Consider the following 12,484-nt stretch of genomic DNA (forward strand, 5'->3'; position numbering starts at 1 on the left):
CCTCCATCTGTTCACGCCAGGCCATCCGGAGTCAATTCCTCACCCTCACCACCCAGTAGAACACTCTTTGGAGGAGAGCTCCAGGGGACCACCTTTGAGGCATCATAGCTATCACCTGCACCTTCCATCATCGCAGAGCCACACACCTCGGTAGACAACATTACTGGACAGGCTTCTGGGGTACAATCTGGTGAGCACTACACAGTTGCTGATGCACATCAGGTTGAGGCAGGAATATCCAAGGGAGAACATGAGTCACAAAAAACCAGCAAGCTCAAAATGCACATGACTCAACCCCATTGATTTAGATTCATGATGAGAGCCTGGAAAATGTGGAACACTATTAGTACCTTTCGCAGAAGGCTAACATTGACAAAGAAATCCAGCATCACCTGAAATCTGCTGGAGCAGTCTTTGGCCAACTGAGGAAGGGAGTGTTTGAAGATCACAAAATCTAAACTGAAATCAAGCTCATGGTCTAGCATGTGGTTATGATTCCCTATCTTACTGAAACATGGACAATGTTCAGGTGGCACTGAAGTCATATCATCAACATTGCCTGTGAGAGATTGTACGTGTTAAGTGAGAGGACAGATGCACCAACATCAAAGACGTTTCAAAAGCAGGCATCAACCAGCATTGAAGCAATAATTATCTGCCATCAACTTTGTTCAGTTGATTATATAGTTCAGATGTCAGGCTCCCAAAGCAGATGTTCTTCTCCCTGCTCAGTCAGGAATGTAGCACAGTGGTTAGCACTGTTCCTGACTTGGGTTAAAGTCTGTGCGGAGTCTGCACGTTCTCCCCGTTTCTACGTGGGTTTCCTCTGGGTGTTCCTGTTTCCTCCCACAGTCCAAACATGTGCAGGTTAGGTGGATTGGTCACGCTAAATTGCCCCGTAGTGTCCAAAGGTTAGGCGGGGCTGCTGGGTTATGGGGATAGGGTAGAGGTGTGGGCTTATGTACGGTGCTCTTTCAGGGGCTACTGTAGACTTGATGGGCCGAAATCCAGCTGCAATATGGCAGGTGTTTGTGCCTTTCTGCTCAGACATTTGAGGCACATTGGAGGCTTAGGCACCTGTTTGATGCCCAAACAACAGATGCAATTCCATTGAATTTCTAGGCAGCAAGTTCACGAAGCACATAAACAGTAAAATAAAGAGCCGATTCGCATTTATCCCAAGTCAGTAAATAACCAAGATTTATGTAGCCAGTTTATAGTGCAATGGTTTTCCATGTAAATATCCTTGAAAACATGTGTCAGTTCATTCACTTATGGATTGCATTTTGAATGTGTCCTCTTGAGTCTGGATGTGCATGAGAAGCATCAAAGAATCAGTAATATGTGAGTGCTTGGCATGAATTTTGTTGTGGGGGCTGAGGACAATGGCTTTGGTCGTGTCAGTATTTAATCTAAAACATTCTGTCCATTCAATATTGGATAAAGGACAAGCAACATGACAAATTAGATGCAGTAGAGAGATTGAGAAATATATTAGTCAGTGTCCATGTAGATGTTGCTGAGTGGCAGTGTGTAATTAAGAATTTGGAGGGCATGAGATCCCTGGAGGCTCCAAATGTAACAGTATGGAACCAAGAAGAGAAGATAAAGGGGTTTGGATAGTGCACCATTCTATCAATTGCCTGTTAAATTATCATAGAATCATAGAATTTACAGTGCGGAAGGAGGCCATTCGGCCAATCCAGTCTGCAGCGGCCCTTGGAAAGAGCACCCTACCCAATCCCACACCTCGACCCTATCCCTGTAACCCAGTAACCCCACCCAACCCAACTTTCTTGGACACTAAGGGCAATTTAGCTTGGCTAATCCACCTAACCTGCACATCTTTGGACTGTGGGAGGAAACCGGAACACCCGGAGGAAACCCATGCAGACACTGGGAGAACGTGCAGACTCCGCACAGGCAGTGACCCAAGCCAGGAATCGAACCTGGGACCCTGGCGCTGTGAAGCAAATGTGCTAACCATTGTGCTACCGTGCTGCAAATTAATTCTCCACCGTCACTTTTGTTTTGCCGTTCCTTGATTTTGTTGCCAATCCATTTCAATCTTAGTTGCAGCTCTTTATGAGCTGTTAAATTTCCCGACACCCACCAATTTGTTAATCTCCCAGTTGCCAGCCAATATGGGACCAGGATATCTAACTTAATGCTGCTTTATCTTATTTGAGTTCGTAAATTTTTAGTTGACAAAATTGTATTTTTCATGGAAATATGACATTTTTCCGTTTTGGTTCTGCAAAATAGAAGAGTGACTGCATGCAGTAAAGGAATACTGGATCCATCAGTTCTGCAGAACAATTTCAAATACACTATAAAAAAGTGAGTATTAAATATTTTTATTTTCCTGGATGGTATTTATGGGCTAAATGAATGAGATTGAGATAATGGGTTAGATTTTCTGCCTGACAGGATAATTCCCGAAATGTATAAATTATTAATGGCATATTCTGCCAGCATTTATCCTAACTTAATTATCTGGGAAACTTCAATTGAACCACATGTGCTCTTGCATAGATCTTGTGATCTCTTACCTAACAAATGGGATGCCTCGCAAATCATCTGAACTGTAATTTCACACTGCTGACTCCTGAACTCGAAAGTCTATTTATCCCATTCATGTAACATGGATGTTAAAGCCAGCCTGGTTGTGCATTTTCAAGAAGCATGGTTTGAATGCTAAAAACTGTGACCAAAATTGTTGGAATAGATATGGAATTCAGTGTTACTCTATCTTTTGGGTTCTTCGCAAACCAGAGATCAGGCCATCTTCATATTGCATTCAAAATTATCTGGAATTTTGAAGAAGCTATCACACTCCTTATTTTCTCCCCACCTGTTGCCACAGTTCTCCCTGTCTACCTTGGAAATACTTAGGGAGTTTGTTTAAATTGGATGATTAATCTAGAATTTTGGCGGCCGGATTCTCTGTTCCTGAGACGTTGCTGCCAGGGCAGGATTAATGGGTAGCACGGTAGCACAGTGGTTAGCACTGTTGCTTCACAACGCCTGGGACCCGAGTTCGATTCCTAGCTTAGGTCACTGTCTGTGTGGAGTCTACACATTCTCCCCGTGTATGCATGGATTTTCTCCGGTGCTCCGGTTTCATAGAATCAGAGAATCATAGCATTTGCAGTGCAGAGGAGGCCATTCGGCCCATCGAGTCTGCACCGGCCCTTGGAAAGAGCACTCCACTTAAGCCCACGCCTCCACCCTATCCCCGTAACCCAGTAACCCCAACTAACATTTTTGGACACTTAAGGGCAATTTATCATGGCCAATCCACCTAACCTGCACATTTTTGGACTGTGGGAAGAAACCGCAGCACCCGGAGGAAACTCATGCACACACAGGGAAAACATACAGACTCCGCACAGACAGTGACCCAAGCCAGGAATAGAGCTCTTTTGATCCGAAATCGGGTGTAACTTCAACGGAAAAGTGTAGCTGAAGGTCGGAGGAGAAGTTTCCCCGGGAATCGCATTTCTGCTGGTTATCAAACCCGACCTGGCCAAGGAGTTGGAAGAGACCTGTGGTGCAGCAGCTATTGGAAAGATGGCATAGGGGGAAGAGTCAGTGCAAGTTGGAAGGCCCCAGATGGAACGGTTGATGCCCTTCATCAGGAAAGATTTCCGTCAGCAGAGGAAGGAGATGCAAGAGGATGGATCAAAGGCTAGCAAAGGGGCTATGGCACCCCTGAAGGGCTCGATGGAGAGGGTGGAAAAATGTCTGGAGGCACTGGGGTCGCAGATCCTATAAATGGAGAGGGTGATGGCGGAACACTACGACAGAGTGATGGCATTGGAGGTGGAGGTGGGACTCTTAGGAATAAATGCACTAAAGAACGTCTAGTTCTTAGACTAGTCAAAGTTTATTATTTTAAAATTGTGTGGGTAAGATAACTGTAAGAATATCATCAAAAACTACCAACTATAATAAACTAATTCTAAGCTACTACAAATTGTGAATATCCACTACGAAGACTCTCTATCAACTCCTTGAGATAAGTGTCACGTGGTTGTTCTCTACTGCCACCTGCTGGTCAGAGGTGGGAGGGGGGGTAGGATGGTCAGTAGGAGGAGCCTTTGGGCAGGTGTTGCCACGCTGGCAGGTAATGCTGGTGAATGGAAGTGAGGTGCGGGAGAATGCTGAGAGATGTGGCTATGGGGGTGGGGGGAGGGGGTGCAGAGAAGGGACGGGGATATGACGCGGTGAGGTTGGAGAAGAAGCATGGTCAGGGGCGGAGATAGGGGCCGTCTTGATGGGCCAGGTACAGGGTGCAATCAAGAGGGGTAGAGCTGAAAGGGGAGGATGGCAGATGGTAGTGGGGAATGGAGGCGTAAGCCCCCGGTAAGGCTGATAACATGGAACCTGTGAGGGCTCAATGGACCAGTGAAAAGATCTCGAGTCTTTGTGCACCTCAGGAGTTTAAAGGCGGAGGTTGTCTTTCTGCAGGAGATGCACCTCTGCATGAAGGACCAGATTAGGCTAAGAATGGGTTGGGTGAGTCAGGCATTCCACTCGGGGTTTGATTCAAAGTTGCAGGGGGTGGCCATTCTGATGGGCAAGAAAACGGGGTTTGTGAGCGCGAAGGAAGTGAGGGACCCAGGTAGGAGATATGTGATGGTGAGTGGGGTATTGGTGAACGTATATGCACCAAATTAGGATGATGTAGGTTTTATGAGAGGGTTGCTGGCAGTGATGCCAGACTTGGCCACGCACCAGTTGATTATGGGAGGAGATTTCAATTGTGTCCTAGAGCCGAGGGTAGATAGATCGAGCCCCAGGTCAATGGGTAGAATCCGAATGGCAAAGGAGCTGGGAGGGTTTATGGAAAAGATGGGTATGGTGGACCCGTGGTGTTTTAAGAACCCGGGGGCAGGGAGTATTCCTTTTTCTCACATGTTTATAGAGAGAATCCAAGAATCAATTTTTTTGTGGTGAGCCAGGAGGTTTTGGTTAGGGTGGAGGGGGCAGAGTATTCCGGGATAATATTCTCAGACCATGCGCCCCATTGGTTGAAAACTCAGCTTGGATCGAGACGGGAACAGAGGCCGAGGTGGAGGCTCGACTCAGGGTTGTTGGCAGATAAATGGTTTTGTGATGAAGTGCGGGCTGTGATTAAAGATTATGTAGAATTGAATCAAAACAGGGAGGTGTCGGCGGTCACAATTTGGGAAGCACTAAAAGCGGTGGTCCAAGGGGAGAATATCTTGTACAAGGCACATGCGGGTAGAGAAATGAAGATGATAGTTGAGGTAGATAGGGGTTATTCGAGGGCGCCCACCACGGAGGAATTGGCAAGGAGGAAAAGGTTGCAGGGGCAATTCGATAAGTTGATGACGGGGAGGGCAGTAGGACAGCTGTGTAAGGCAAGGAGGGTGCAGTACGAATACGGGGAGAAGCGAGTCGATTGTTATGCATCAGCTATGGAGGCTGATGTCGGAGGTGGTGTCGGAGCTGGGGAAGATAAATGAGGCGTTTAGGGATTATTATAAGGAGCTGTACAGGGCAGACCTGGAGGGGTGAAGACATGGGACGGTTTTTTAGACGGACTTGAGTTTCCACAGTTGGCGGAAGAGAAGAGGCAGGTGCTTGAGGAGTCTTTAGAGCTGAGATAAGGGTGACATTATACAAATGTACAGCATGTAAAGAGTTAATATTATATTAAGCCTAGCCACTCGAGGGAGCTAAGGGGCAGTGGTATATATTGCACAGGCTCTTGGACATCTGGGTCAGATTAGGTTGGAGCTCGAGGAGATTAGATTCATAGTGTATTGCAGAATTAGTTAAAATATAATTGTTCTAGTTAATAGATATAGATAGTGTTAGTGAGTGTAGTTCAATTCTTATATGTATATTTGCTATTTGGGATAAGTGTCAAATTCACATTTAGCAGTGTTAAAATTAAGTTAGTTTAGTTCTTTAAAAACAGCTTTGTGTATCTTTGTGATCACTACATCTACAATCCTGGAAACCCCTCACAAAGATCACCAGAGGAGGTACTCGACAGTACTGGACAGCACAGTAGCACAAGTGGCTAGCACTGTGGCTTCACAGCGCCAGGGTCTAAACTTCAATTCCCCACTGGGTCACTGTCTGTGTCGAGTCTGCACATTCTCCCCGTGTCTGCGTGGGTTTCCCCCGGGTGCTCCAGTTTCCTCCCACAGTCCAAAGACGTGCAGGTTAGGTGGATTGGCCATGATAAATTGCCCTTAGTGACTAAAAAGGTTAGGAGGAGTTATTGGGTTACGGGGATAGGGTGGAAGTGAAGGCTTAAGTGGGTCGGTGCAGACTCGATGGCCCGAATGGCCTCCTTCTGCACTATGTTCTAGTTCTATAAGAGGTATGAAGTCGGTGAAGGCCCTGGGGCCCGAGGGCTACCCAATGGAATTTTAGGGGCTGGTTTAGCACAGGGGCTGGTTTAGCACAGGGCTAAAGAGCTGGCTTTTAAAGCAGACCAAGGCAGGCCAGCAGCACGGTTCAATTCCCGTAGCAGCCTCCCCGAACAGGCGACGGAATGTGGTGACTAGGGGCTTTTCACAGTAACTTCATTTGAAGCCTACTTGTGACAATAAGCGATTTTCATTTCATTTTTCATTTCATTTCATTTCATTTTCATTTAATTTATAAGGAGCTTGCAACAGACCTGGCACATCATCTCTTTAGGGGTTTTTTAATGAGGCATTGGAGAAGGGGGAGCTGCCGGAGACGATGATGCATGCAACAATCATATTGATACCGAAGAAGAGGAAGGCCTGTTGAAATATGGGTCTTACTGGCCCATATCGTTGTTAAATGCAGATGTGAAAGTGTTAGCTAAGTTAGTGGCAGGAAGGATGGAAGGATGTATCCTGGGGTGGTTGCAGAGGACCAAATAGGCTTCGTAAAGGGCAGGCAGCTTTATAGTAGTATAAAGAGGTTGTTAAATGTGATCATAACCCCGTCGAGTGCTCAGGTATCGGTGGGGGTGGTGTCCATGGACGCGGAGACAGCATTTGACTGGGTGAAGTGGCTGTACCTGTTTGAGGTACTGGGAAGGTTCGGGTTTGGGCCATAGTTTGTGGCATGGGTGTGCCTGTTGAACGTGGCACCAGTGGCGAGTGTGCGGACCAATGATATGGGTTCATGAAACTTTGAACTGCACTTGGGAACAAGGCTGTGGTGCCCACTGTTGTTTGCGCTAGCTATAGAGCCTCTGGCAATGGCTCTTAGGGGGTCGACAGAGTGGCATGGGATTACGAGTGGACATAGGGAACATTGGGTGTCACTACCCATTATTATATGGACCCACTGGAGAGCATGGAGAGGATCATGGGCCTGTAGGCGGAGTTCATGGCATTCTCGGATATAAGTTAAACATAGGGAAAAGCGAAGTGCATCCGGTGAACAAGCTGGGTCAGCAAGCTATCCTAGGGGGGGGCTGTCATTTAATGTAGTAGAGACAGGTTTAGATACCTGGGGATGCAGGTATCAAGGGAATGGGCGATGCTACATAAATGGAATCTAACAAAGCTGGTGGAGGAGGTAAGGGAGGATCTGAAGAGGTGGGACACGTTGCATTTGGTAGAGAGGGTCCAAGTGGTGAAGCTGAACGTTTTGCCAAAATTCCTGTTCATATTCCAGACACTTCCGATCTTTGTTCCCCAGATTACCGAGGTACACCCTGCTGGAGCAACTGCTGCTTCCGGATATGGAAGGGAAGGGTAAGATCAGGGACATATACGGGTGGCTGGGAGAGCAGGGAGGTGAGCAGGAGGTGACGATTAAGGAGAAGTGGGAGGGGGAACTGGGAGAGGAGAAAAACTGGGGAGGAGTGAGGTGCTACGAAGGGTAAATGCGACCTCCTCGTGCACAAGTATGAGCCTGATACAGTTCCAGGTCGTACATGATACATATGACCCAGGCAAGAATGAGTGGGTTCTTCCAGGGGATGGCAGACGACTGTGAGAAGTGTGGGCGGGAACCAGCAAATCACGTACATATGTTCTGGGGCTGTGAAAAGTTGGAGAGATTCCGGGTGGGAGTGTTTGCGGCGCTAACGAGGATAGTGGAGGAGGTGGTTGAGCCAGACCCTTTGCTGGTGATATTTGGGGCATCAGAGAAGCCGTATCTGATAGAGGGGAGGCAGGCCGTCATTGTGGCCTTTGCCTCTCTGATTGCCCGGCGAAGAATATGACTGGAATGGCGATCGGTAACGCCACCGGAGATTGCGGCCTGGCTGGGTAACTTATATGACTTTCTGCAGCCGGAAAAGATCAAATATGAATTAAGGGGATCAGCGGAGGGCTTCAAGGGAAAGTGGGGGATGTTCGTGGTCGTGTTCGTTGCGGGGGTGGTGGTGAAAAAGGGGAAACATTTGTGTAAACTGTATAAGTGTGTTGGGGGGTTCCCCAAATTGTTTATGCTTTGTAACTTTATATATAAGATTGGAATAAATACATTTTTAAAAAAATTATTATTATGGAGTTCTACGACAGCAAAAACTGTCGCCGCACCTGGACCAATTCATTGACCGTAAAGAGCCTAGCACCGGCGCCTTGTGGAACACAATTGATTCAAATAGGAAACAGTGCCGCATTCACTGGGTTCTGGATTGACACTCAGGAGGCTGACAAGCTGCAGCCGCATATACACACTTCACTCCCCACACACACTATCCCAGCCCACAAGATGGCAGCAAGACGCCCGTCCTGAGATTCACCATTGCAGAAGTAGAGACCCAGCTGGACACCGTGGAGGAGAGGAAGGCGACCCTGTACCCTAGGGCGGGAAGGAGGCTGCCAACCACCGCCGTTCGGCAGGCCTGGGGACATGTGGCAGAGGTGGTCAGCGCCATCGGCACCACCGCCAGGTCTGGCCAGCAGTGCTGGAACGAACTGCACAACCTCCTCAGTGCAGCCAGGGTGAGTCAGCACTGTGCCCCTGGCACCAACCCTGGTGCCACACACCCGTAACCCCCACACCCGGAGGGTGGCAAAAACCCCACCCGCACCACATTCCCCCACCCAAACATGCCACCACGGCTGGGTGCCCTGGCCACTGAAGCCACCAGCTACCCATCTCCTGGGCTGCATGCATTGGACTGTCCAACACTGCGTTTTCTGTCCCCTCCCTGCCCCCTCCTCGGAGAAGGCCATGCACAACCATTGGGAGTGGAAGAAGACTGCAAGCAGACCTGCGCCCCGCAGCAGAGCAGAGGGCAGAGGACATGGTCGGAGGACCCGGAGAAAGGGCAGTCGCTGGGGTGGAGGTCAGCATCGGGCGAGGAATGTGTCCCCACCACCACCATCCCCACACCCACACAACCACCCCCACCCCCACCACTCTTTTCCCCCCCCCCCCCCTCCTTCCACTGGCCCACAAAGCAATCATGCGTCTTGTCTTGTGTCTTGCAAGAGCTGCTGGTGATGGGGCGGGGCCCTTCTGGTATCCCCGACCCCAGCCACATGCCAGAACCCAGTGTTTCGACCATCGTCAAGGACAACACCGGCATGGAGGGGAGCCCTTGACCTGCATCCTGAGACACCCTGGAACTTATGTTATTCTCGAAGTCTGAATAAAGATTGTAGACTTCCAGTTCACACAAATACTTTATTCAGTGGGTTTGTTCTGTTTTCAGAGCTTAACTAGATATAATACAGTCAAGAGGTATGACCAGTGAAGCTAAGGTAAACTGCCTATGCTGAGCTGTCTCTGTCTGCTGCTGCTCACTACCCCTGTGCTTCTGAAAGAGGCAGATCCTCCCTCGGGCTGGACCCTTTATACACATCTCTGATGCTGCCTTCTAGTGATGCCGTGGCTGTTACATCTGTCTGTAGTCCCTGGTGTATGTGCAGATGTATGTACAGATGTACAGATCACTACATTTCCCCCCCCCCCCCCCCCTTTTAATTGGACATGTTTTCTCGACTGGCCTCAAGAAAACTGTACATAACAAGTGGTGAGAATATGCAAATCTGCACACTGTGAAAATGATAAAAGTAATACAGAAACAATTAACTGTGTTGCGAGTCCATCGTGAGAAATGTCCATATACGCCTTGTGCGTGTGTTGAAGTGTTGTTACAAATCTAGCCGGTCGGGTGCCTTATGGCCTCTGCTGGAGCGTCTTAACGGTGGTAGTAGGGATGATGGTTTGATGTCATCAAGAGTACTGTCTGGCGTTGTGTGGCGAGGAATGTCCTGTGGACAAATGGACTCAGTCAAGTCTAGTGTGGGAAATACTGGCATTGTAGGTCGAATCTCTAATCAATCCTGGTGGTTACGGCGAAAAAGTACTCCCGCTGACGATTTGATAATGTAGGACCGCGGTGCCTCCTGCCTGATCCCCGTGGCTGACTCAGACCATCCGTCTTCTGGGTCCCTGATTCTGATGGTGTCACCTATTGTCAGTGGCTTGAGTGGGAATGCATGTTGATTGTAGTATAGTTTTTGTTTGGAGCATAGTGCCCGCATGTCATCGAGAACCGGTGCGTTGCCGGGGTCTCGGAATTGCTTTGCCGGTTGGGTTGTCTGGATGTCTCTGCCGAAGAGCATTTGTGCTGGCGACAGTCCTGAGCACAGTGGGGTTGCTCGGTACGATAATAGAGCTCGGTTGATGTCGGAACGTGACTCTGCCTTTGCTGATGAGTCGTTTAATGATGTGGACACCTTTTTCCCCTGCTCCATTTGATTCTGTGTCGCACCGTTGTCTGACCTCGACTTTTTCCTGTGTTTGTGGTATTGATTCTGTATGTCATCGTTCGTGAAAGCTGTTTTGTTTGTTTGTTCTGGAGCAGATGTGAATTTGTGAGATTCTTTATCATGCCATGGCATGTTTGTAGTCTTGTCATTGTTTCGCAGTGTGCTGTGGCATTGTCCTTCATCTGCAGTGTTGTACCATGTTGTACAGGTCGTTGTTTCATTTTTGTTGTTTGTGTCGTTTCTGTCTTTGTTTTTTTCGTTGGCGTTCTTGTTGTTGTCGTTCTTGTTGTTCTTTTTGTCGCACTTGTTGATTCTGTTTTCCTTGTTATCGCTTTTATTATTGTTCTTTTTCTTGTCATGCTTGTTGTTTCTGGGATGATTCTTCTTGCTTTTGTCGTGTTCTTGTGCTGTTTTTGTTGTTGCTGTTGTTCTTGTTTCTGCTGTGCTTCTTGCGGTTTTTGTTGTTCTTGTTGCGCTCAATGAGTGTGCCATGTGGATGATTTGAGTCATTGTCACAGTTATTGGTGTCAGTGTCCTTTGTGGTATCTGCTACATTGAGCGTATCTTCTTGAGAATTGTGAGAATGATCTGATGTTGCATTGATGTTGGTGACATCAATCATTTGTGGTGGATTCGATTCCTCTTCATGGCTTACTTGGTACTCCTTCTAGAGTCATTTCTGGTTCACTTGAATCATCATTGATTTCTAGGTGCTCCTCTTTTGGAGTAATTTCAAGTTCATTTGAATCATCTGTGATCTCTTTGTGCTCCTTTTCTGGAGTCAAAATCTTCACGATTTCATTTTGTTGCGGGTCATACTAGCCTCCCCGAACAGGCGCCGGAATGTGGCGACTAGGGGCTTTTCACAGTAACTTAATTGAAGCCGACTTGTGACAATAAGCGATTTTCATTTTTCGTAGTGCTCCTTTTCTGGAGTCAAAATCTTCAAGATTTCTATTGACGTCGTCTCTCTGGACTCTTGGTGCTTCTCTTCTGGAGTCAAAATCTTCAGGATTTCTATTGACATGGTCTCTCTGGACTCATGGGTGGCCGTCCTCTGATTATTGAGTGCTTCTGTGCAGACGAGCTGAGATATGTCAGTCTCGCTGTGATCCTGCACATCCTGTATGGGAATTGTGATTTCTTCATCATTTGTCTCACATACAGTGGGTAGACATTCAGTGTCTTCTTCTGGTGGCTCAAATTTGCTTGATAGATCTTCATGGTCTTGGACATGCATGGCGTTCGCTGTGGAGTATTTGCTTACTTATATTTTTGAGTTTGTCACCGAGCTGTCTGTGGAGGCTTGCGTCACTCTCTTTGTGGAGGCTTGCGTCACTCTCTTTGTGGAGGCTTGCGTCGCTCTCTTTGTGGAGACCTTCATCGCTCTCTCTGTGGAGTCCTTCATCGCTCTCTCTATGGAGTCTGTCATCGTTCTCTCTGTGGAGTCCTTCATCGCTCTCTCTATGGAGTCTGTCATCGTTCTCTCTGTGGAGTCTGTCATCGCTCTCTTTGTGGAGTCGTGCAATGTTCTCACTGTAGAGTCGATCTGTGTTCTCTCAACAGAGTTGTTCTGTGCTCTCTGTGTGGCGTCGTCTTCATCTTGGGTATTGCTGTCATCCAATGCACCGACAATCTGCCATGGCACCATGGTATTGGATTCATCTACCATGAGAAGAATCATATTGAGCTTTTCAAACATGTTGCTGATGCTGTGATCAGGATCTCCGAATAACTCAGCCATGTCTGAGCAGTATTGTGTGTATTGTTCGATAGACAAA

General features: G+C 47.7%; 1 protein-coding gene across 1 annotated transcript in view; it reads left to right on the forward strand.

Moving 5' to 3' along the window:
• The window catches only part of LOC140395166 (actin-like), a 354,441-nt gene that overhangs the window by 32,172 nt on the left and 309,785 nt on the right, over positions 1-12,484 (forward strand). The window contains exon 2 of the mRNA XM_072482668.1: positions 2,266-2,340. The gene's annotated coding sequence lies outside the window, so the exon portion shown is untranslated. The remainder of the gene's footprint in view (positions 1-2,265; positions 2,341-12,484) is intronic.

The sequence above is a fragment of the Scyliorhinus torazame genome, chromosome 18 (genome assembly GCF_047496885.1).
Source record: "Scyliorhinus torazame isolate Kashiwa2021f chromosome 18, sScyTor2.1, whole genome shotgun sequence".
Taxonomy (NCBI): domain Eukaryota; kingdom Metazoa; phylum Chordata; class Chondrichthyes; order Carcharhiniformes; family Scyliorhinidae; genus Scyliorhinus; species Scyliorhinus torazame.